The sequence below is a fragment of the Lynx rufus genome, unplaced genomic scaffold (genome assembly GCF_022079265.1).
Source record: "Lynx rufus isolate CCGP_SWC_20201006 ecotype Redwood Valley unplaced genomic scaffold, mLynRuf1.p SCAF_14, whole genome shotgun sequence".
Taxonomy (NCBI): domain Eukaryota; kingdom Metazoa; phylum Chordata; class Mammalia; order Carnivora; family Felidae; genus Lynx; species Lynx rufus.
In genome coordinates, this window is record NW_025814828.1 from 65485311 (window position 1) to 65510963 (window position 25653).

Consider the following 25653-nt stretch of genomic DNA (forward strand, 5'->3'; position numbering starts at 1 on the left):
AGAAAGCTTATGAAGGAAATTGAAGAAGATATAAAGAAATGGAAAAACATTCCATGCTTATGGATTGGAAGAATAAATATTGTTAAAATATCAATACTACCCAAAGCTATCTACACATTCAATGCAATCCCAATCAAATATGAACCAGCATTCTTCTCAAAGCTAGAACAAGCAATCCAAAAATTCATATGGAACCACAAAAGGCCCCGAATAGCCAAAGTAATTTTGAAGAAGAAGACCAAAGCAGGAGGCATCACAATCCCAGACTTTAGCCTCTACTACAAAGCTGTCATCATCAAGACAGCACGGTATTGGCACAAAAACAGACACATAGACCATTGGAATAGAATAGACACCCCAGAACTAGACCCACAAACGTATGGCCAACTCATCTTGGACAAAGCAGGTAAGAACCTCCAATGGAAAAAAGACAGTCTCTTTAACAAATGGTGCTGGGAGAACTGGACAGCAACATGCAGAAGATTGAAACTAGACTACTTTCTGACACCATTCACAAAAGTAAACTCAAAATGGATAAAGCACCTGAATGTGAGACAGGAAACCATCAAAACCCTAGAGGAGAATGCAGGAAAAGACCTCTCTGACCTGAATCGTAGCAATTTCTTACTTGACACATCCCCAAAGGCAAGGGAATTAAAAGCAAAAAGGAACTACCTTATGAAGATAAAAAGCTTCTGCACAGCAAAGGAAACAACCAAAAAACTAAAAGGCAACCGACGGAATGGGAAAAGCTATTTGCAAATGACATATCAGACAAAGGACTAATATCCAAAATCTATAAAGAGCTCACCAAACTCCACACCCGAAAAACAAATAACCCAGTGAAGAAATGGGCAGAAAACATGAACAGACACTTCTCTAAAGAAGACATCTGGATGGCCAACAGGCACATGAAAAGATGCTCAACGTCGCTCCTCATCAGGGAAATACAAATCGAAACCACCCTCAGATATAGTGGCCAAAATGAACAAATCAGGAGACTATAGAGGCTGGAGAGGATGTGGAGAAACGGGAACCCTCTTGCACTGTTGGTGGGAATGCAAATTGGTGAAGCCACTCTGGAAAACAGTGTGGAGGTTCCTCGAAAAATTAAAAATAGACTTACCCTATGACCCAGCAATAGCACTGCTAGGATTGTACCCAGGGATACAGGAGAACTGATGCATAGGGGCACTTGTACCCGAATGTTTATAGCAGCACTCTCAACAATAGCCAAATTATGGAAAGAGCCTAAATGTCCATCAACTGATGAATGGATAAAGAAACTGTGGCTTAGATACACAATGGAGTACTAAGTGCCAATGAGAAAGAATGAAATATGGCCCTTTATTGCAACGTGGATGGAACTAGAGAGTGTGATGCTAAGTGAAATAAGGCATACAGAGAAAGACAGATACCATATGGTTTCACTCTTTTGTGGATCCTGAGAAAGTTAACAGAAACCCATGGTGGAGGGGAAGGAAAAAAAAAGAGGTTAGAGTAGGAGAGAGCCAAACGATAAGAGACTCTTAAAATATGAGAACATACTGAGGGTTGATGGGAGGTGGGAAGGAGGGGAGGGTGGGTGATGGGTATTGAGGAGGGCACCTTTTGGGATGAGCACTGGGTGGTGTATGGAAACCAATTTGACAATAAATTTTATATTTTGAAGAAAAAAAAAGAAAAAAAAATGGAGGCGACCCCAGCTCGGATTCAAGAGGCAGAGGAGAGAATAGGTGAATTCGAAGATAAAACTATGGAAAAAGAGGAAGCTGAGAAAAAGAAAGATAAAAAATCCAGGAGTATGAGGAGAGAATTAGAGAACTGAGTGATGCAATCAAACGGAACAATATGCGTATCATAGGAATTCCAGAAGGAGAAGAAGAAGAAGAAGAAGAAGAGAGAGAACGGGGCTGAACGTGTACTTGAACAAATCATAGCTGAGAACTTCCCTGATCTGGGGAAGGAAACAGGCAATGAAATCCAAGAGGCACAGATAACTCCGTTCAGAGGTAACTTAAATTAATCTTCTGTGTGACATATCATAGAGAAACTGGCAAAATACAAGGACAAAGACAGAATTCTGAAAGCAGCTAGGGATAAACACACTCTAACATATAAAGGGAGACTGATAAGACCAGTGACGGATCTATCTACTGAAACTAGGCAGGCCAGAAAGGAATGGCAGGAAATCTCCAATGTGATGAACAGAAAAAAAACAAAAAACAAAAAAAAACCGCAGCCTAGAATCCTTTATCCATCAAGTCTGTGTTTTAGAATAGAAGGAGAGATAAAGGTCTTCCAAAACATACAAAATCTGAAGGAATTAATCACCACTAAAACAGCCCTACAAGAGACCCTAAGGGGAATTCTGTGAGTGAAATGTTGCAAGGACCACAAAGTACCAGAGACATCACTACAATCAGGAAAACTACAGACATCACAATGACTCTAAACCCATATCTGTCTAAAATAACACTGAATATAAATGGACTAAATGCTCCAATCAAAAGACATAGGGTATCATAATGGATAAAAAAAAAAACAAAAAAACAAGACCCATCTATTTGCTGTCTACAAGAGACTCATTTTAGACCTGAGGACACCTTCAGATTGAAAGTGAGGGGATGGAGAACTATCTATCATGCTACTGGAAGACAACAGAAGGCTGGAGTAGCCATACTTATATCCGACAAACTAGACTTTAAATTAAAGGCTGTATGTAACAAGAGATGAAGAAGGGCATTATATAATAATCACAGAGTCTATCCATCAGGAAGAGCTAACAATTATAAATGTCTATGCACCAAATGCAGGAGCCCCCAAATATATAAAACAATCACAAGCATAAGCAACCTTATTGATAAGAATGTGGTAACTGCAGGGGACTTTAATACTCTACTTAGAACAATGGATAGATCATCTAGACACAGGATCAATAAAGAAACAAGGGCCCTGAATGATGCATTGGATCAGATGGACTTGACAGATATATTTAGAACTCTGCATCCCAAAGCAACAGAATATACTTTCTTCTCGAGTGCACATGGAACATTCTCCTAGATAGATCACATACTGGGTCACAAAAAAGCCCTTCATAAGTATACAAGAATTGAGATCAGACCATGCATACTTTCAGACCACAGTGCTATGAAGCTTGAAATCAACCACAGGAAAAAGTCTGGAAAACCTCCAAAAGCATGGAGGTTAAAGAACACCCTACTGAAGAATGAATGGGTCAACCAGGCAATTAGAGAAGAAATTAAAAAATATATGGAAATGAATTAAAATGTAAACACAACAATCCAAACACTTTGGGATGCAGTGAAGGCAGTTCTGAGAGGACAATACATTGCAATCCAGGCCTATCTCCAGAAACAAGAAAAGTCCCAAATATGAAATCTAACAGCACACCTAAAGGAAATAGAAGCAGAACAGCAAAGACAGCCTAAACCCAGCAGAAGAAGAGAAATATTAAAGATCAGAGCAGAAATAAACAATATAGAATCTAAAATAACTGTAGAGCAGATCAGTGAAACCAAAAGTTGCTTTTTGAAAAAATAAACAAAATTGATAAACGTCTATCCATACTTCTCAAAAAGAAAAGGGAGATGACAGAAAGAGATAAAATCCTGAGTGAAAATGGAATTATTACAACCAATCCCTCAGAAATGCAAGCAATTATCAGGGAATACTCTTAAAAATTATATGCCAACAAACTGGGCAACCTGGAAGAAATGAACAAATTCCTAAGAACCCATGGACTTCCAAAACTCAAAGAGGAAGAAATAGAAAACTTGAACAGTCCCATAACCAGCGAAGAAATTGAAGCAGTTATCAAAAATCTGCCAACAAATAAGAGTCCAGGACCATATGGCTTCCCTGGGGAATTCTACCAGACATTTAATGCAGTGATAATACCCATCCTTCTCAAGCTTTTGCAAAAAATAGAAAGGGAAAGCAATCTTCCAGACTCATTCTATGAAGCCAGCATTACTTTGATTCCTAATCCAGACAGAGACCCAGCAAAAAAAGAGTACTACAGGCCAATATCCCTGATGAATATGGATGCAAAAATTCTCAATAAGATAATAGCAAATCGAATTCAACAGCATATAAAAAGACTTATACACCATGATCAAGTGGGATTCATTCCTGGACTGCAGTGCTGGTTCAACATTAGCAAATCAATCAACGTGATACATCACAGTAGTAAAAGAAGAGAAGAATGATATGATCCTGTCTATCGATGCAGAGAAAGCATTTAACAAAATTCATCATCCTTTCTTAATAAAAACCCTCGAGAAAGTCAGAAGAAGGAACATACGTAAACATCATGAAGGCCGTTTATGAAAAGCCCACAGCTAACACCATCCTCAATGGGGAAAAACTGAGAGCTTTCCCCCTGAGATCAGGAACACGACTGGGATGTTCACTCTCACTGCTGTTGTTTCACATAGTGTTGGAAGTTCTAGCATCAGCAATCAGACAACAAAAGGAAATGAAAGGCATCAAAATTGGCAAAGATGAAGTCAAGCTGTCACTTTTTGCAGATGACATGATATTATACATGGAAAATCCGATAGACTCCACCAAGAGTCTGCTAGAACTGATACATGAATACAGCAAAGTCGCAAGATACAAAATCCATGTGCAGAAATCAGTTGCATTCTTATACACTAAAAAAGAAGCCACAGAAAGACAAATAAAGAAACTGATCCCATTCACAATTGCACCAAGAAGCATAAAACACCTAGGGATAAATCTAACCAAAGATGTAAAAGATCTGTATGCTGAAACTATAGGAAGCTTATGAAGGAAATTGAAGAAGATATAAAGAAATGGAACAAACATTCCGTGCTCATGGATTGGAAGAATAAATATTGTTAAAATGTCAATACTACCCAAAGCTATCTACACATTCAGTGCAATCCCAATCAAAATTGCACCAGCATTCTTCTCAAAGCTAGAACAAGCAGTCCTAAAATTTGTATGGAACCACAAAAGACTCCGAACAGCCAAAGTCATTTTGAAGAAGACGATCAAAGCAGGAGGCATCACAATCCCAGACATTAGCCTCTACTACAAAGCTGTAATCATCAAGACAGCATAGTATTGGCACAAAAACAGACACACAGACCAATGGAATAGAATAGACACCCCAGAATTAGACCCACAAAAGTATGGACAAGTAATCTTTGACAAAGCAGGAAAGAATATCCAATGGAAAAAAGACAGTGTCTTTAACAAATGGTGCTGGGAGAACTGGACAGCAACATTCAGAAAGAGGAAACTAGACCACTTTCTCACACCATTCACAAAATAAACTCCAAAATGGATAAAGGACCTGAATGTGAGACAGGAAACCATCCAAACCCTAGAGGAGAAAGCAGGAAAAAACTTCTCTGACCTCAGCTGCAGCAATTTCTTACTTGACACATCTCCAAAGGCAAGGGAATTAAAAACAAACATGACCTATTGGGACCTCATGAAGATAAAAAGCTTCTGCACTGCAAAGGAAACAATCAACAAAACTAAAGCAAGCAACGGAATGGGAAAAGATATTTGCAAATGACATATCGGACAAAGGGCTAGTATCCAAAAATCTATAAAGAGCTCACCAAACTCCACACTCGAGAAACGAATAATCCAGTGAAGAAATGGGCAGAAAACATGAATAGACACTACTGTAAAGAAGACATCCAGATGGCCAACAGGCACATGAAAAGGTGTTCAACGTCGTTCTTCATCAGGGAAATACAAACCAAAACCACACTCAGATATCACCTCACGCCAGTCAGAGTGGCTAAAATGAACAAATCATGAGACTATAGATGCTGATGAGGATGTGGAGAAATGGGAACCCTCTTTCACTGTTGGTGGGAATGCAAACTGGTGCAGCCGCTCTGGAAAATAGTGTGGAGGTTCCTCAAAAAATTAAAAATATATCTACCCTATGACCCAGCAATTATTGCACTGCTAGGAATTTACCCAAAGGATATAGGAGTGCTCATGCATAGGGGCACTTGTATCCCAATGTTTATAGCAGCACTTTAAACAATGGCCATGCTATGGAAAGAGCCTAAATGTCCCTCAACTGATGAATGGATAAAGAAATTGTGGTTTATATACACAATGGAATACTATGTGGAAATGAGAAAGAATGAAATATGGCCTTTTGTAGCAATGTGGATGGAACTGGAGAGTGTTATGCTAGGTGAAATAAGTCATGTAGAGAAAGACAGATATCATATGTTTTCACACTATATGGATCCTGAGAAACTTAACAGAAGACCATGGGGGGTGGGAAGAAAAAAAATAAAAAAGAGGTTAGAGAGGGAGGGAGCCAAAACATAAGAGACTCTTAAAAACTGAAAACAAACTGAGGGTTGATGGGGGGTGGGAGAGAGGTGAGGGTGGGTGATGGGTATTGAGGAGGACACCTGTTGGGATGAGCACTGGGTGTTGTATGGAAACCAATTTGACAATAAATTTCATATTAAAAAAAAATTGCACGGCAAAAAAAAAAAAAAACACCCATGAGCAAACTAATGTGAAAAATTACAAACAGGGCGCAATACTTCAAGTTAGGTCAGAAGGTTTGTATACCTTGTAACAGAGATTGTGGAAAAGCAAGGGCAAATCACAACATGTGAGGCAGCAAAGGCACTAGATACAAACAGGTGTTTCACCAAGAAAATGCTTCTTAAACATATAAAAGAATGCTAAATCTTACTCTTTTTTTAAGTTTCTATTTTAATCACCCAGTGCTCATCAGGACAAGTATACTCCTTAATCTCCATCACCTATTTCACCCATCCCCTCCACCTCCCCTCTGGTAGCCATCAGTTCGTTCTCTATAGTTAAGAGTCTGTTTCTTGATTTATCTCTCCTGTTCTCTTTTTACCCTTTGCTTGTTCGTTTTGTTTCTTAAATTCCACATATGAATGAAATCATGGTATTTGTCTTTCTCTGACTGACTTATTTCACTTAGCATTATACTCTAGCTCCATCCATGTTATTGCCAATGGGAAGATTTCATTCTTGTTTTTATGGCTGAACAATATTCCATTGCATATATATCCCACTTCTTTATCCATTCATCAATCGATGAGCACTTGGGCTGCTTCCATAACTTGGCTATAGTACGTAATGCTGCAATAAACATAGGGGTGCATGTATCACTTTGAATTGGTTTTCTCATATTCTTTGGGTAAAAACCCAGTATTGCAATTACTGGATTGTAGGATAGTTCAATTTTTAACTTTGTGAGGAGCCTCCATACTGTCTTCCACAGTGATTGCATCATTTTGCATTCCCACCAACAGGGCATGAGTGTTGCTTTTTCTCCACATCGTCCCCAACACTTGTCATTTCTTCTGACTTTGATTTTTAGCCATTCTGACAGGTGTGAGGTGATATCTCATTGTGGTTTTGATTTGCACTTCTCTGATGATAAGTGATGCTGAGAACATTTTCATGTGTCTGTTGGCCATCTCTCTGGATGTCTTCTTTGGAGAAAGGTCTGTTCATGTCTTCTGCCTATTTTTTAATTGGATTATTTGGTTTTTGGGTACTGAGTTGTATGAGTTCTTTATAGATTTTGGATACCAACCCTTTATTGGACATGCCATTTGTAAATATCTTCTCCCATTCAGTAGGTTGCCTTTTAGTTCTGTTGTTTCCTTCACTGTGCAGAAGCTTCTTAGTTTGTTTGATGTAGTCCAATAGTTTATTTTTGCTTTAGGTTCCATTGCCTCAGGTGACCTATTTAGAAAAAAAAATGTTGCTAAGCTGACCTCAGAGAAATTACTGCCTTCTAGGATTTTTATGGCTTCAGGTCTCACATTAAGTCTTTAACCCATTTTGAATTTATTTTGTGTATGGTGACAGAAAGTGGTTCCAGTTTCATTCTTTTGCATGTAGGTGACCAGTTTCACCAACACCATTTGCTGAAACGACTGTCTTTTTCCCATTGCATGTTCTTTCCTGCTTTGTTGGAGAGTAATTGACCTTATAATTGTGGGTTTATTTCTGGGTTTTCTATTCTGCTCCACTGATCTGTGTGTCTATTTTTGTGCCAGTACCATACTGTTTTGATCACCACAGCTTTGTTTCATAAGTTGAAGTCTGGAATTTTGATGCCTCCAGGTTTGCTTTTCTTCTTCAAGGTTGTTTTGGCTATTCAGGGTCTTTTGTGGTTTCATATAAATTTTAGGATTGTTTTTTTCTTGTTCCGTGAAAAATTCTGTTGGTATTTTGATAGGGATTTCATTAAAGGTGTAAATTGCTTTGGGTAATATAGACATTTTAACAATATTTGTTTTTTCCAATCCGTGAGCATGGAATGTCTTTCCATTTCTTTGGGTTGTCTTCAATTTCTTTTTTTTTTAATTTAGGTAATATTTATTTATTTTTGATAAAAGGAGAGAGAGAAACAGAGGGGGGGAGGGGCAAAGAGAGAAGGAGACAGAGAATCTGAAGCAGACTCCAGGCTCCAAGCTGTCACCACAGAGCCTGATGCAGGGCTCGAACCCACAAATCGTGAGATCATTTCCTGAGCCAAAGTCAGATGCTTAAATGACTGGGCCACCCAGGTGCCCCATCAATTTCTTTCATCAGTGTTTTGCAGTTTTCAGAGTACAGGTCTTTCACCTCTTTGTAAATCTTACTCTTGATAGGAGATGCAAAGAAAAATAAACTGCGATGCCTCTTTTCATGATTTACCTCGTCTGTGAAGAAAGAGGCAGTCTCAAGCATTGTTTGCAGTAATGGTACATGGTACAACCCCCATTCAGGGGATTTGATATTATCTTATAAAATTAGTAGGGTACTTACACTTGGAACCAGCAATTTGTCTTCTAAGAATCTATCCCCCCAAAAAAAATGCAAAAAAAAAAAAAGGCATAAGCACAAAGCCATTCCTGGCATAACAATTCATAAAGAAGACAAGAAAAAGAGACATGTCCACTAATAGGGGGTTGGTTGAATAAACCATAGTATATATATACATCCTGGAGTACTATGCAGCCATAAAAACCAACGACTCTACCTATAGTGCTTTGAAGTAATCTCTAAGATATATCGTTAAGTGAAAAAATCCAGGTGCAGAAAAGTGTGCAGAGCTGCTACTGTCCAGTATGGTAGCCACCAGTCACGAACAAGTATTTACATTAAATTAAATTAAAGTACACGGAATTTCAAAATCAGTTACTCAGTCTCAGTTGTGACATTTTGGGTGCTAAATGTTTAATTCCCAAATAAAACATTCAGGTAGCTAGTTGCCACTGTGTTGGACAGTGCAGATACAGAATATTTCTCTCTGCGGAAATTTCTACTGCACAGCACTGGTGTAGAATATAACAACTTTTACCTATGAAAGGTATAGAAAATTAAAACACATGATGTATTTCCTTATATTTAAAAAAAAACCTGTATGGTTAAAACAAAAGATGATAAAAAATGCTTGCCTATAAAGGGACAGGGGGACAGCCCAAGATGTAAGTTGATGATGTATATTCTCTAAAAAATATAACATAGATTCACAGGGTCCATGCCCTGGAAAAGGCAAGAAACAATGAGAAACCCAGTAGCAAAGAGCAATTCTAGTCCCCAGACGGAATCCTTTAAGCACATTTCCCACTAAATGACTCATTCCTGGTCTAAGTTGGGGTTGTACCAGGTGAGTCTGGACTGAACTCTTATGCCAGAAAGCATGTCAAAAAGAGTAAGAAGCCAATTTGAAGGGGTTCCCACCGGCCAAAGATACTAAAGCACATCAGATACAGAAACATCCCTGAACTCATGATAAGAATCTGAAAAAAAAAAAAAGAAAAAAAAAAGCCAACTCATTGCTCACCTTTGAGGATCCTAGGAAAATAACTCATCGTTTTAGATTGTGGAAATATTGCAAAAGAACTAAGCATTCGCCTTACCCTCCTGTGCTTCCTATACTTAAGCTTAACCTAACAGTTGATGAGGGGAAGTTTCTTTTATAAAAGGATGTCAGCTAATAAAACGCAGAAGAAATCAAAGAATTAGTACATCGTGCTTTTGTAACCTTACTGAAATGCAGTTCTAGACCATAATCATTAGAAACGGTGAAAAACATGAGGTGAAAAGCAGGTGGAAGATTTTATACTGGCTGGATCAGGCTGACAACAGTTGAGCCCAGTGATCGATCTCATCATCGCAGGAGGAGATACCACCAGACACTACTGGGCTCCTGGTGTAAGGCTATGGGAAGTCCATCACCACATCTGAGGTACTCTTGCCAAAAGATCCAAATCTAAGCAAGGCTCTAAATCTAATTACTGATTTAAAGGAAAGAAGAAAGCCACAGGAGCATAATAAACACAATAAGGATACAATTGGCAAAAACCCAGAATGCAAACTCCACAGGAAAAAGATCCAGTTTCTTAGGTAAATAAATCGGGAGGTTAGAAAAAAAAAGAGGGTGGAATTTTTTTAGAGTGAAAGAGACTAAAAACTTCAGAGAGAGTTAAGTTCAAGAGAAATTGAAACAGATAAATTAAAATTAACACCACAATGGGATACCACCAAAACAACAAAAATGAAAAAGATGGAAAATACCAAGCGTTGGTGAGGATGTGGAGCAGTGCAACTCTCACACACTGCTGGTGGGCATGCAGATTAGAACAAACATTTTGAAAAACTGCTTGGTAGTATCTTCTGAGCTCAATGTGAACACACTCTATGACTTGGAAATGCCACCCTTTGAGACATGCCCAAGAGAAAGAAAATAAATGTCCACCCGAAAGACATGTACAAGAATGTTCAGAGCCTCATTATGATAATAAGTCAAATATGGAAAATACCCAAGTCCCCCTAACAAGCATATAGGTTGTGAAATAGCCACACAATGCAATACTCTACTGTTGTGTTAGTCCCAGCCTAATGATAGTGATAGCGTCACTATCAATATCACAAGGGCCAGCCTATTGATAGTGGCTAGGAATGCCTGATGCACTCATCTACACCCATATTGCTCCTAGGAAGACCCCACAGACATTTCCCCCACAGGGGCCAATGTTGTGGCTGGACTGGCCCTTGTGGTTCTTCCTTGTGGTTTATTATGATTGCATTATTATTGCAGGATGTGCTTCAGCAAAAAGCCATCAGGGAACTTTGAGGAACGAAATCTATTACTCACAGACCCAAGAGGACACATGGAACACCTGAGGGCTACACAGCATGTTGTTGTGGGGGGCGAGGTAAAGGGGGGGGGAAGTGAGCAGGGACCTGGGATTTGCCTTTATTAGCGTTGAAGACTGGCATGTCTAGGGTTTTGTGTGTTCACTCTTTATTGGCTAATTTAAATCATGACAGCAGGAATTAAGACATAGGAAGGGAAATTGGGGTCACTCAAGGGCTCAGTTATCTAGGTTTGCCCAGGGCTTTCTGAAAAAGGGATCTTCATGGGTGGAGGTAGCCCAGCTCCTTACCTAGTTGTTTTGCTAGTAGTTGTGTCATACAGCTGGAAACTGTTTATTCTAGATGGTTGGAGAAAGAGAGGAAAACAAGTACTTTGTTTCCTTTTATTTCAAGGTACTTAGAACATCTATGATGGTTAATTGTATGTGTCAGCTTGCCTTGGCCACACTATCCAGGTATTTGGTCAAACATTATTGTGGATGTTTCTGTCAGTGTTTTTGAATGGGAATAACATGTAAATTGGTGACTTTGCATAAATCATTATGTGAGTAGGCCTCATCCAATCAGTTGAAGGCCTGAATAGAACAAAAGATTCACCTCCCCCAAGCAAGGGTGAACTAGGTAGCAGATGGCCTTCAGCCTCCATAACCGTGTGAGCCAATTCCTTCAAACCTATGTCTACCTATATCTATCTATCTACCTATCATCTATCTATCTATCTATCTATCTACCTATCATCTCCCTATCTATCTATCTACCTATCATCTATGTATCTATCTATCTATCTATCATCTATCTATCTCTACACACGTACAACACATCCTATGGGTTCTATTTTGCTGGGGAATGATGACTGATACAGTGTCTTCTTATATTACCTGCAGGGTAATCTCAAATATGTATCCTTTGAATCCTTGCAAAGTGACTTACTAAACATAGGAACAAAGTTAATGCTGTCTGATGGACAGGCAACTGGGTGCATGACAGGAGACATACCTGGCCACAGTGGCAGACCTAACCTACTACCTCTAGATGACACTCCATCTGACCTCATTTGCCAAAGAGGATCAGACCAGCCCTGCCTGCCAACAAGCAAGGTCTCAGACATAGAGAAATGCGATCCCCATCTGGAAATTGGCACTCTGAGTTAATAACAGGGGGCAAAAAATTAGCCATGGGTGTCCAAAGAATTATCTTAATAGCCAAGTTGTCTAATGTGTAGTGACTGTGATGATTAACTTTTCTGTTTTTATGATTGTTACCTTTCTGTTTTATTAAATAATTACCACCTAGCACATGGTAAAATGCTTCCCAAATATAGTATCCACCCAAACGGGCCCTGTGAGCCACCTCAGAGAGTTGGTTTTGTTTATTTATTTATTTGTTTGTTTGCTTTTTAGAGTACCAAGGGACCCCAGCTTAACATCAACCACCATGGGTTGACATAGTTCAACACATGTCTTTTTCATCTTGCTAAGTGTACTGGTTAGGAATGTGGGCTCTGAAGGTAGACTAGGTCTAAACCCTAGTTCTGCCACTTATAAATTGCGTGAGTGTGAATACTTCATTTCTTCTTAGAGTCACTGGATTGGCTCTTGTCTTCCTATTTGACTTCATCTCCTATCTTCATCTGTATTGTGTCTGACAAGCTCCAGCCCATTGAAGTTTTTCATGTGTCTATTTGTGTCTGCTCCTAGAAAACTGGTACTCACACACTTTGCTCATGCATACACAAAAAGGCCTGCCCAAGCCTGTTTTTTTTTTCTTGTTGTTCAGGATTCAATTCAAATGTACTTCCTGAGAAAGAGCTTCACTGACAGTCCCATTTATAGTCGTCCCTGACTGGTCATTTTCTACTCGATTCATGTGTTCATGTTTCTTAAAGCACAAATCCCCATATAGAATTCTCCCACTTATTGATTTTTCTGCTTATTTCCAGTGTTCCAAAACTAGAATGAAAGGTCCTGGGACCCTTTTTATCTTGTTCTCTGTGCTGTGTCCCCTATTCTGGTTCAGTGCCTCACATATGAATCACTGAATAAATATTACTTACAAGAAGGGATTGATTCCTATGGGACACACTGGAGAAGACACAGATATTTAGAACTGAATGGCAGGAGAAGTTGACAAGGAGATTAAACATCAGGGAATTCAAATTTTTAAATGAATGTTTATTGCAAATCCTCAGCAGTGCTTTTTAAACTTGGATGGGTGCCAGAAACAGCTGTCGATATCACTCAAAATGTAGAGACTTCCCATGCCACCTCTCTGGTTTTGATTCAGGAGACCTAGGGTGGCCCCAGGAATTTGTAAATTTAACAAGCACTCCCTATTGATTAAAGAAGTGCTCTGAGAACCACACTTGGAGAAATCCTGACTTAAACATCTGAAATTTGTGTAGCATTAATGTGATGTCTACCATGCAGACTTCTGTGATATCAGGGGGGTGTCTGAGTGTCTGCTAATATGATTACTCAGAGGGCACTGGTCTTTCCTTCCTACCTATGACCAAAGATTTCTTTTCCACATGGGATCACACTTAAAGTCTGCAATATTCCTGAGTGGTTGGATTGGATATTGTTATCCCATCGTATAGATGAGGCTAGTGGAAGGATAGTGATTTAACTAAAATGCACCAATGATGGGACCCTGATCTCTTCACTCTTGCTCCAGAAAATTGTCTAGGACACTGGACATCACATCTTTTCCTTCTCTATCACCTCCTGTTTCTGGGGCTCAGAGTTCACACACTTTCTCTGATGTCCCACTAGAAGGGAGAGTCAGGAGATCAGACAGCACATAGAATAGAGAGGAAGGGGAGAGGAAAGGAGAATGCGTGAAAGGCAGAGGAAAGGGGTGAGGACGTGCTTGCCTGTCTCCACTCAGGTCACTGGAAGCTGTGCAATGACACTGTGCCTCCTTGTCAGCTCCATTCCACAGCCTCTTCCTGCACACAGCAGTGGCACTGAAGTTCTCACATCATGGAAATGTGGGCTCATCTCTGCTTGCAGCTCCATATCCAAGTATTTTCTCTAGGAAGTCATGCTATGATGTTCATGTCAGAGGCATCACACTGACAGAATGAAGGAGACAAAGCTGGAATGGGCAACTAATCATATTTGCCGAGGGCTTTCTAGATGCCACACATAGTGGGTTGCTATTTTCAGACTTTGTCAATTCAAGTCCTCAAAGTAGTCTGCTGAGGTGGCATCACTACTTCCTTTCTACGCATGGAGAAATAGGCCCAGAGAACAAAGTACATATTCAAAGAAATCTAGGGAGGTGTCGAATGGATGCAGAGGCCAACTTGAAGAGCTAACACTGCCCAATTCTGGGACAATTCCAGAATCAAAATAAATAGAGTAACAAATGCTAACACTCTGGGACAAATAAGAATCTATGGGTCATTCTGAAATAAATAAATACTTGAATGAACACATAACTAAATAAACCTTAGAGCAGAAGGGAAGGTCTACCATACAGTCAGATGCCAACTATATCCAGAAGGAATGGCAGAATTAGAAAAACAACACTTGACCAACTATCATAGTAACAAGTGATTCGGGCAAGAGTCCTGAATGGAAGCTCAGTCTGCACCAAATCCCACAGCAGGCACAGTCACCATGGAAGCCATGCTCACCCAAGAATGCTGGAAAAACAACAAGCCACCACCACTCTCTTTTCGTTCCTAATATTACTAAGATCTGTATAGCACGGACACGATGTGAAGCAATTAACACCACCTATTTCTCAAAATAAATACTCCTCACAGTTTTACCGATTTAAGCGTACATGCATGCAAACATACATAATTACAAACATGCATACAGACCCCAATACATGCATGCTTTGTCCCACTTTCTCTTTTACTATTCAAGTTTCCAGGAATTCACTGAAGTGGATTTACGGAAGGATAATGAAGAAAAAATCCACAATTCAACAAACTCAATTCTAATCACACCTACCAAGTGGAAAATACCATAACAACTTTATTTTAGTGATTTATTTTTCTGTAGTAGATCTAAAGTCTGTCTCTGGGACATTTTTCCATATCTTTGGGTTGGAAAACTCACTATTGTTAAGACAAAAATTGTTAGGATGAGAAATCCCCACACTCATCTATGGATTCAATACAATCCAAATCAAAATCTTAGTGGGCCTTATCATCGTTATTATTATTATTAATTATTATTATTATTATTATTGGAAATCAACAGCTGAATTTAAAATTCACGTATGGATAGCAAAACGACCTAGACTATAAAAACAAATAGAAACGGCGATCCATGTAATCACCCCATATAGGAGTCTAATGAGAATGGATCATAGACCTCAATATAAAACCTAAAGCTATAAAAACATAGGAGAAAACACAGGAGAGGAAAACATGGAAGAAAATCCTTCTGACCTTGGCTTAGGTGAAGATTTATTAGATACCACACCCAAAACACAATCCACAAATAAACGAATTGATAAATTGGACCACCTCAAAATGAAAAGAAAAAAAAAAAAGTCTACTCTTCCAAAGACACTGCTGAGAGAATGAAAAGCAAGCCACTGACTGGGAGAAAAATAATTGCAAGTCATTTATCTGATAAAGGACCTGTATCCAAAATATAGAAAATATAGACCTGAATCCAAAATATGGAAAATCCATGGCGTGTTAAGTCAGTAATAGACATGCCAATAAATAAATGAGCAAACAATTAAACAAACACTTCATCCAAGAGATTATACAAGTGACAAATAGGGTCATGAAAAGATGATCAACATCGTTAGTTAATAAGGAAATGTAAGTTAAAACTATAATGAAATATCACTACACCCCTGTGAGAATGGCCAACATTAACAATACTGACCATACTAAGCATTGTGGAGGATGGAACCCTCATAGACTGCTGGTGGGAATTAAAGATGATACAAAAACTCTAGGACTAGTTTGGTAGTTTCTTACATTGTTCATCTAACATCTACCATATGATCCAGCCATTGAACCCTTATGTATTTACCTTACAGAAGAAATCTTGTCCATGTAAAGATTGGTATACAAATATTCACAACAGTTTTACTGAAAAGAGCTTCAAGCCGAAAACAATCCACATGTCCATCACCAGGTGAATGGCTAAAACAAATCGTCATATATACATATAGTGGAATATTATTTAGCAATACTAAGGAACTATCCAACCATGCAACAAATGGATAGCTTGACACATAGTTAAGTTGAATGAAAGAAGCAAGAAAACAAAAGTGCATTCTGTACAGTTTTATTGACAGAAAGGTTTTTTTTTTTTTAAGAGAAATTAATGGTGACAGAAGTTTAGTGGTTACCTGGGAACAGGGAGAGGTCCCAGGGAAGGCAGTCGGAGGCTACAGGAGGGTACAGGAGCATGAAGAGATTACAAGAAAACATGAGGAATCCAAGAATAGAGTCCAGGGCCTGGCCTGTGTGACATGACCTTAACATTACTACTTTCTCCACTGCTCTGTGGCCTTTCTCATGAGGCTCCTCTTTGAGGGGACTATTCAGGAACTATATTTCTGGATGTTGGTATGGTGGGACTTCTCAAAAGGCTACAGAGGTGTACATCCTTCACACCAACAATTTCCCTGATAGAAATTTAACTTAAGGGCATAGTTAAGGATGGAAGTAGGATTTGGTTCTAAGGATTGCCATCTTGATAATTCCCTACCAGTTTTTCTCATGAACTAGACCTCTCCCAAGACAGTGTTCTGTGCTCAAAGAGAACACATTTAGCTCACCAGTGCAAAAGCCACATGAACTGTGCTCTTCAGCACAGTCAGGTGCCATCCACGAAGTGTTGATAATTGGGAATATGAGAAACACTCTGAATTCCAAATAACATAGGGCTGTGACAATTGATTATGTCCCATTGAAAAGGTACAATTCTATGCAGGGAGCAAACATGAGTTGTAATGAAAACAACCAGGAGGGACGATTTGTTGCCTATCAGATTAGCAATGATTCACATTTGTAATGTGTGGGGAAACAGGCACTATCATACAGCGTTGTTAGAAATATAAAATAGTTTCTTTCAAAGTTGTGTTCATATAAAATGCAGTTTTCATGGTTTTGAAAAAAACACTTTCAAGAACTTATTAAGAGAAATGCTTACTAAAACATCTGAATGCCTATGAAGAAGAATGCTAAGAGACTCCCCGGGAAGATGGTGGAGTCAGAAAACTCTAAGCTCACCTTGGCTCATTGATACTACCAGATAACATTCATATCAGTGTAAATAGCCCATAAGACAACCCAACGACATGCAGAAGAAACTCTCCACAGCTAAATATAGAGAAGACGCTGATGAAAGAAAGCAGGAAGGGTGAAGATGCAGTGGGGTACTAAGTGGACCCACGAGACTGCCCTCAGGAGAGAGGGCTGCCCAGGTGTGGAGAGGGGAGAGAAATAGACTCTCACACTATGTAGCCCGCACAGGAAACACAAATTCTCATCACATTGGCTGCAAAAACCAGAAGGGCCAAATTTCACGAGTTTGTACAACCAGTGGGACTTAAACCCAGCATGGTGAGGGGGAACTGAGTCCCCACCCTTAAAGAGACAGGACAACAAACAGCCCTGTGGAGATACAGCATAGAAGGGGCAGTTTGAAAATCACATGGGGACATGGGAGGGAGATTTATTTACTGATCTCGGAGCATGTGTTGAAAGGGCAGGGATGTGTGGGGGACTTGCCCACAAACAAAGGAGCTGGTGGGAGCCAGTTTCCTCCCCCCCCCCCACTGCAGCATGAACACACAAGAACCAGTGTGTGTGGGGGAACAAACAAGGAACCAGTGAGGTGCTGACATTCCCTACTTAACTTGCTGACAGGACACCCAGCCCTCGTGTTTCACTGTGGACATGCCCCCTCCAATCGGGCCTTGGCTCCAGGTCTTCTTCCACAGCAGACCCATGCAAACCTTGCTAACACTGCAAGTCCATTCCCCTCCCCAGCCCTAAACGCTTGGATGGATCCACCCCCTCCAATCCTCTCTTGGATGGAGCTTATGTAAAGCAGTGCCACAAGCCTGGAACTTTGCAAGCAGCCCCAAGAAGGGCCAGTGCCACCCCAAAGTGACTTCTGCCCTGGGGAGAGAGAAACATAACCACACACAACAATCAGGCTGTGGCCCAGCAGTGGGCTGTGGGCAGACAGGGGGTCTGACTGCAGGCCTTGCCCATCAAGGAAAGCTTCTCAGGGGACAAAACAGGGAAAGTGCCCTGTAGTTCAGTGCTAGTGTATCCCTGGGAGATGCCTGGTCTGACTCAAATCAAGCCCAAGGTGGCCCCAGACTGGCCCACCAGCAACACAGGGACCAAGCCCTGCCCACCACAGGCAAAGAGTGCCATTGTGGATGGCTGAACTGAAGGAAAAAGCACCTCAGCCACAAGAGCAGGGTGCACACAACAAACATACGAGAAACCCTGAAGCGCTAAATTCTGGTAAATAGGGGACACTGCACTGCAGGCACTACAGGGTTGCTTCTTCATAAGCCACTAGTTTTAAGAGCAGGGGATGTGGTTAACTTTCCTAACACATAGAAACAGGTGCAGAGAGTTAGACAAAATGAGGAGACAGAGGAATATGTCCCAAATGGAGGAACAAGACAAAATCACAGCAAGAGACCTAAGTGAAATGGGGATTGAGTAGTATGTCTGACAGAGAATTGAAAGCAATGGTCATAAAGATACCATGAGATGCGAGAAAAGTTTGGAGGACCTCAGTGAGACCCTGAACAAAGAGATAGAAATCATAAAAAAGAAACAATCAGGGATGAAGAACCCAATAACTGAAATTAAGAATGCACCAGATACAAAGAATAGTAGACTAGATGAAGCAGATCGTATCAGCAACCTGGGGGGCAGGGTAATGGAAAGCAACCAAGCTGGACAGTTGAGAGGAAACAAAACACAAAATGAAAACAGACTTTGGGACCTCAGTGACACCATCAAGCTTAATAATGTTCACATTATAGGGGCTCCAGAAGGAAAAGAGAGAGAAAAGGGGGGCAGAAAATTAATTTGAAAAAATAATAGCTGAAAAAAAATCCCAAATCTAAGGAAGGAAAGAGAAATCCAGATCCAGGAGGCACAGACGGCCCCCCAAAAAATCAACCTAAAGTGGTCAACACGAACACATAATACTTAAAATGGTAAAAAGCAGTGGTAATGAGATAATTTTAAAAGCAGCAAGAGGAAAGAAAACAATTCCATACAAGGTAAACCCCATAAAGCTATCAGTGGATTTTTCAACAGAAGCTTTGGAGGCCAGAAGGGAGTGGCATGATATATTCAAAGTGGCGAAACTAAAAAATCTGCAGCCAAGAATATTCTATCCAGGAAGGCTATCATTCAGAATATAAGGACATATAAAGAGTTTCCCAGACAAGCAAAAGCTAAAGGAATCCATGATCACTAAACCATCCTTACAAGAAATGTTAAAGGGGATTCTTTGAGTGGAAAGGAAATACCATAAGCAGAAATAAGAAATGTAGGAAGCATCAAAGCAGTAAAAATAAGTACATCTATAAAAAACAGTCAAAGGGTCTCAAAACACACGGATGTAAAGTATGGCAGCATACACCTAAAACGTGGGGTGAGGGGAGAGGAGTAAAGAATGAGTTCAAACTTAAGCAACTATCAACTATTTGCACAAGATATTATATACAAGCTGAACTGTAAAAGAAAAAAAAAACAGTAACAGATAAGCAAAAACTAAAGAGAAAGGAATCCAAGTTTATCAATAAAAAAGCCAACTAACTGTGAAGAAAGAGAGCAAGAAAAGTAAGGAACAGAGAAAAACCACAAAAACCACCATAAATTGGGTAACAGAATGGCAATGATTACCTACCTATCTCTAATTTTAATGTAAATGGACTAACCGCTCTGATCAAAAGACATAGGGTGACAGAAATGTGAAAAAGCAAGACGCATTTATATGTTGCTTGCAAGAGACTCACTACAGACCTAAAGACACATGCAGATTGAAAATGAAGTGATGGAGAAACATTTATCATGCAAATAGATATGAAAAGAAAGCCAAGGTAGCAATACTTATATTGGGCAAAATAGATTTTAAACAAGAACTGTAAGAGGGGACGAAGAAGCACATTATGTAATCATAAAGGGGACAATGCAACAAGAAGATATAACAATTGTAAATACTTATGCACCTGACATGAGAGCATCCAAATACATAAAGCCGTTTGTAACAAACATAAAGAAGGCAATTCATAATAATACGATAATAGTAGGGGGCTTGAACAGCCCACTGACATCAATGGGTGGATCTCCTAAACAGAAAATCAACAAGGAAACAATGTCTTTGAATGACACTTTGGACCAGACGGATTTAACACATATATTCAGAACATTCCATCCAGAAATAGCAGAATACACATTTTTCTCCGAGTGCACATGGAACATTCTCCAGAATATATCACATATTAGGCCACAAGACAGTCTCAACAAATTCAAAAGGATCAAAGTCATACCACCAGGCACCTTTTCTGACCACAATGCTGTGAAACAGGAAATGAACCACAAGAGAAAAACCTGGAACTGGCACAAATACGTGGAAGTTAAATAACATGCTACTAAACAATGAATGGGCTAACAAATAAATAAACGAGGAATTAAAAAAAATACATGGAGATAAAAGAAGAAGAAAACACAGAAATCCAAAATCTTTGGGATGCAGCAAAAGCTGTCCTAAGGAGGAAGTTTACAGCAATGCAGTCCTACCTGAAGAAGCAAGAAAAATCTAAAAGTAAACAGTCTAACCTTACACCTCCAGGAACTAGAAAAAGAACAAACAAAATCCAAAACCAATAGAAGGAAGGAAATAATAAAGATTAGAGAAGAGATAAATGAAATAGAAACAAAACAAAACAAAAAACAAAAGAACAGATCAATGAACCTGGGAGTTGGTTCTTAGTGATCAATCATTAGCCAGACTCATCATAAAAAGAGAGAGGAGTCAAATAAACAAAATCACAAATGAAAGAAGATAAATAACAACTGACATCATAGAGATGCAAAGGATTATAAGAGAATAGTATGAAAAATTATATCCCAACAAACTGGGCAAACTGGAAGAGATGGATAAATACCTAGAAACATGTAACTTCCCAAAACTGAATCGGGAAGAAATAGAAAATTTGAACAGAACAACTAACAGCAATGAAACAGAATCAGTAATGAAACAAAACAAAACTAAACAAAAATATCCCAAGAAACAAAAGTCCAGGACCAGATGACTTCACAGGTGAATTCTACCAAACATTTAAAGAAGGGTTAATACCTAATCTTCTTAAACTATTCCAAAAAGGAATACAAGAGGAAGGAAATCTTCCAAATTCATTCTAGGAGGCCAGTAGTAGCCTGATACTAAAGCCAGATAAAGACATTACAGAGAGAGAGAGAGAGAGAGAGAGAGAGAGAGAGAGAGAGAAGTACAGGCCAATCACTTTGATGAAAATAGGTGTGAAAATCCTCAAGAAAATATTATCAAACTGAATCCAACAATACACTTAAAAAATAATTCACCACAATCAAGGGGGTTTAGTCATAGGATACAAGAGTGGTTCAATATTTACAAATCAACCAACGTGATTTACCACTTTAATAAAAGAAAGGATAAGAACCATATGATCAGAATTGCTTGCAGTAGCCATGGTGGTCATGAGTTCATTACAGTGGGTTTCTGTCACTGCAGTGTCCGCTCTCTCTGGCCACTGTCTCGGCACTCAGCTTGGATTCAGGGGCTTCCTCACCCATGGCTTTCTGAAGACTGCAGCTCAGTGCGACACAGTGAAAACGATGAGAAAAGACTGTTTATCACCAAACCTTCTGGGTTCTATGACAGGTGTTATTTGAGTTTAATGAAATTCTACATTTTTGTTGAGTGGGATTCCAGTAGCAATTGGCATAACTCTGGTGAATATATTCATTGGTGAAGCTTGAGTTAGCAGAAATTCCAGAAGGCCAAATCCTGGAACACTGGGAATGTTTCAAGCATCCTATATCAAGATGGATTTCCAGAACTTTCTTCGATGGCCCTGAAAAGAATTATGAAAAGACAATGGCTATTCTTCAAATTGAAGCTGGAAAGTCTGATTTATGGTTAAAGTAACTGGAAGTACCAAGGTTAGTTAATGCATCCCAGAGGCGACGGTCCCTTGTATCAGTATCCTTCCATTAATAAGGCGCTGATTGATCATTCTCCAAAAGCAACTCCCAACATCGAATCTCTTATTTATCTAAATACAAAGTATATTCTCTTTAGGGGAAAATTAATTAAAAATATATTCTATATTTTTGCTCATGCGATGAATAAAAGGCCTTCTATTGCTCTATTACTCAGCATTGGTTCAGATTAAGACTTTAGTGTGGGATTTCATTTTTTTCAGCTTTATTGTATTGGGGCATAGTGGACAATATTGTAAGATATTTAAAGTGTACATTATGATGATTTGGTACCCATTGTGAAGGGCAGATTAAAACTTTTTGTTTGTGGGGTGCGGCTTCCTCCTATAAGAAGGTATATAGGTAAATATAGAAACTTGAACAACTAGGAATTTGTGAACTCCCAAAGGTGTAACTTTGAAAGTTTAATGTTTTATTTGACTCATAATTGGAAGTTAGAGAAGTCCAATTATGTTAAATACCAAGAAATATAGTAGTTTACACAAATGTCTGTATTGTAGATATCTAGATTACTCACAGGTAATTCATAATTTTAAATTACATAAATATTGAACTAACTACATAAACCATTAACCCCTGAATAAACAATTTTTCAGTGACCTAAAAAAAGGAACCATGTCATCATTTAGAAAGATGCAGAGAAAGCATTTACAAATTATAAGATCCATTTATGGTAAAAACCTTCAACAAAGTTGGTTCAGAGGAAACATACCTCAACATAATAAAAGCCATATACGAAAATCCCACAGTGAACATCATACTCAATGTGGAAAAACTGAAAGCTTTCCCCTCCTAGTGTCAGCAACAAGACAAGGATGTCCACTCTCACCACTTTTATTCAACATAGTACCAGAAGTCCTAGGTGCAGCCATCAGACAAGAAAAAGGAATACAAGGCATCCAAATTGGTACAAAAGAAGTAAAACGTTCACTATTGGCAGAATAACATGATACCATATATAGAAAACCCTAAAGACTCTACCCCCAAAACTACTAGTAATGATAAATGAATTCAGTAAGGTCTCAGGATACAAAATCAATGTACAGAAAGCTGTTGCATGTCTACACACTAATAATGAAGCAGCAGAAAGAGAAATTAAGAAAACAATCCCATTTACAATGGCATCAAAAATAATAAAATGCCTAGGAATAAACGTAACCAAGGATATAAAAGACCTGTACTCTGAAAACTATAAAACATTGATGAGAGAAATTGAAGACGGCACAAATGGAAAGACATCCCATGCTCATGGATAGGAAGAACAAACACTGTTAAAATGTCCATGCTATCCTGAACAGTCTACAGATTTAATGGAATCGCTGTCAAAAAATACCAACAGCATTTTTCACAGAACTCGAACAAGCAATCCTAAAATTTGTATGGAACCATAAGAGACACCGAACAGCCAAAGCAATATTGAAAAGGAAAACAAAGCTGGAGGTATCAAAATTCCAGACTTCAACTTATATCACAAAGCTGTAGTACTCAAAACAGTATGGCACTGGCACAAAAATGGACACACAGATCAGTGGCACAGAATAGAGATCCCAGAAATAAGCCCATGACTATTTGGTCAATTGATCTTTGACAAAGGGGGCAAGAATATCCAGTGGGAAATAGACAGTCTCTTCAACAAATGATGTTGGGAAAGCTGGGCAGCTACATGCAAAAGAATAAAACCGGACCACAATCCTACACCACACACAAAAATGAACTTAAAATAGATTAAGGAACTAAATGTGAGACCTGAAAATATAAAACATCTTAGAAAGGAGCACAGGCAGTAATTTCTCTGACACCGACTGTAACAACTCATTTTTTTCTTTTTTGGATATGACTCCTGAGGCAAGAGAAACACAAGCAAAAATAAACTATTGGGACTACATCGAAATAACAAGTTTCTACGCAGCAAAGGAAAAAATCAAAACTAAAGGACAAACCACTCAATGGGAGAAGATATTTCCAAACGATATATCTGATAAAGTCTTAGCATCCACAACCGACACATGAAAAAAATGCACAACATCACTCATCATCAGGGATACACACACACACACACACGCACACACACACACACACAATGGAGTATTACTCGGCAATCAAAAATAATGAAATCGTGTCATTTGCAACTACGTGGATGGAACTAGAGGGTATTATGCTAAGCAAAATTAGTCAGAGAAAGACAAATATCATATGACTTCACACATATGAGGACTTTAAGATACAAGACAGATGGACATAACGGAAGGGAGGGAAAAACAACATAAAAACAGGGAGGGGGACAAAACATAAGAGACTCTTAAGTATGGAGAACAAACAGAGGGTTACTGGAGGGGTTGTGAGAGGGGTTATGAGCTAAATGGGTAAGGGTCATTAAGGTATCTACTCCTGAAATCATTGATGCACTATGTGCTAACTAACTTGGATGTAAATTTTAAAAGTAAATTAAATAATAAAAGGGCTTAGCATCCAAAATTTATGAAGAATGCATACAAATCAACACCCGAAAGACAAATAATCCAATTAAAAAATGGGCAGAAGACATGAACAGACATTTCTCCAAAGAAGACATCCAGATGGCCAAAAGACACATGAAAAGATGCTCAACATCACTCATCATCAGGGAAATGCAACTCAAAACCACAGTGAGATATCACCTCACACCTGCCAGAATGACCCCAATCAAAAACACAAGAAACTACAAATGTTGGAGAGGATGTGCAGAAAAGGGAACCCCCTTGCACTGTTGATGGGAATGCAAGCTGGCTCAGTCACTCTGGAAAACAGTATGGAGCTTCCTCAAGAAGTTAAAATGTAACTACCCTACGATCCAGTAATTTCACTGCTGGGTATTTACCCAAAGAATACAAAAACACCAATTCGAGAAGGTACATGCACCTCTCTGTTTATTGTGGTATTATTTACCATAGACAAATTATGGAGGCAGCCCAAATTCCATCGATTGATTCATGGATAAAAAGTAGTATATATGTACAATGGAATATCGCTCAGCCATAAAAAAAAATGAAATCTTGCCATTTGTAGCAACATGGATGGAGCTGGAGAGTATAATGCCAAGCGAAATAAGTCAGTCAGACAAAGACAGATACCATACGATTTCACTCCTATGTGGAATTGGAGAAACAAAACAAATGAGCAAAGGAAAAGAGAGAGAGAGAGAGACCACAAAACACTATGAAACAGACTCTTTAACTACAGAGAACTGATAGTACCAGAGAGGAGGT

General features: G+C 39.0%; 1 pseudogene; it reads left to right on the top strand.

Moving 5' to 3' along the window:
• Positions 1-21874: 21874 nt before the first annotated feature.
• LOC124509297 (NADH dehydrogenase [ubiquinone] 1 beta subcomplex subunit 5, mitochondrial-like) lies at positions 21875-22581 on the top strand (annotated as a pseudogene).
• Positions 22582-25653: the final 3072 nt, after the last annotated feature.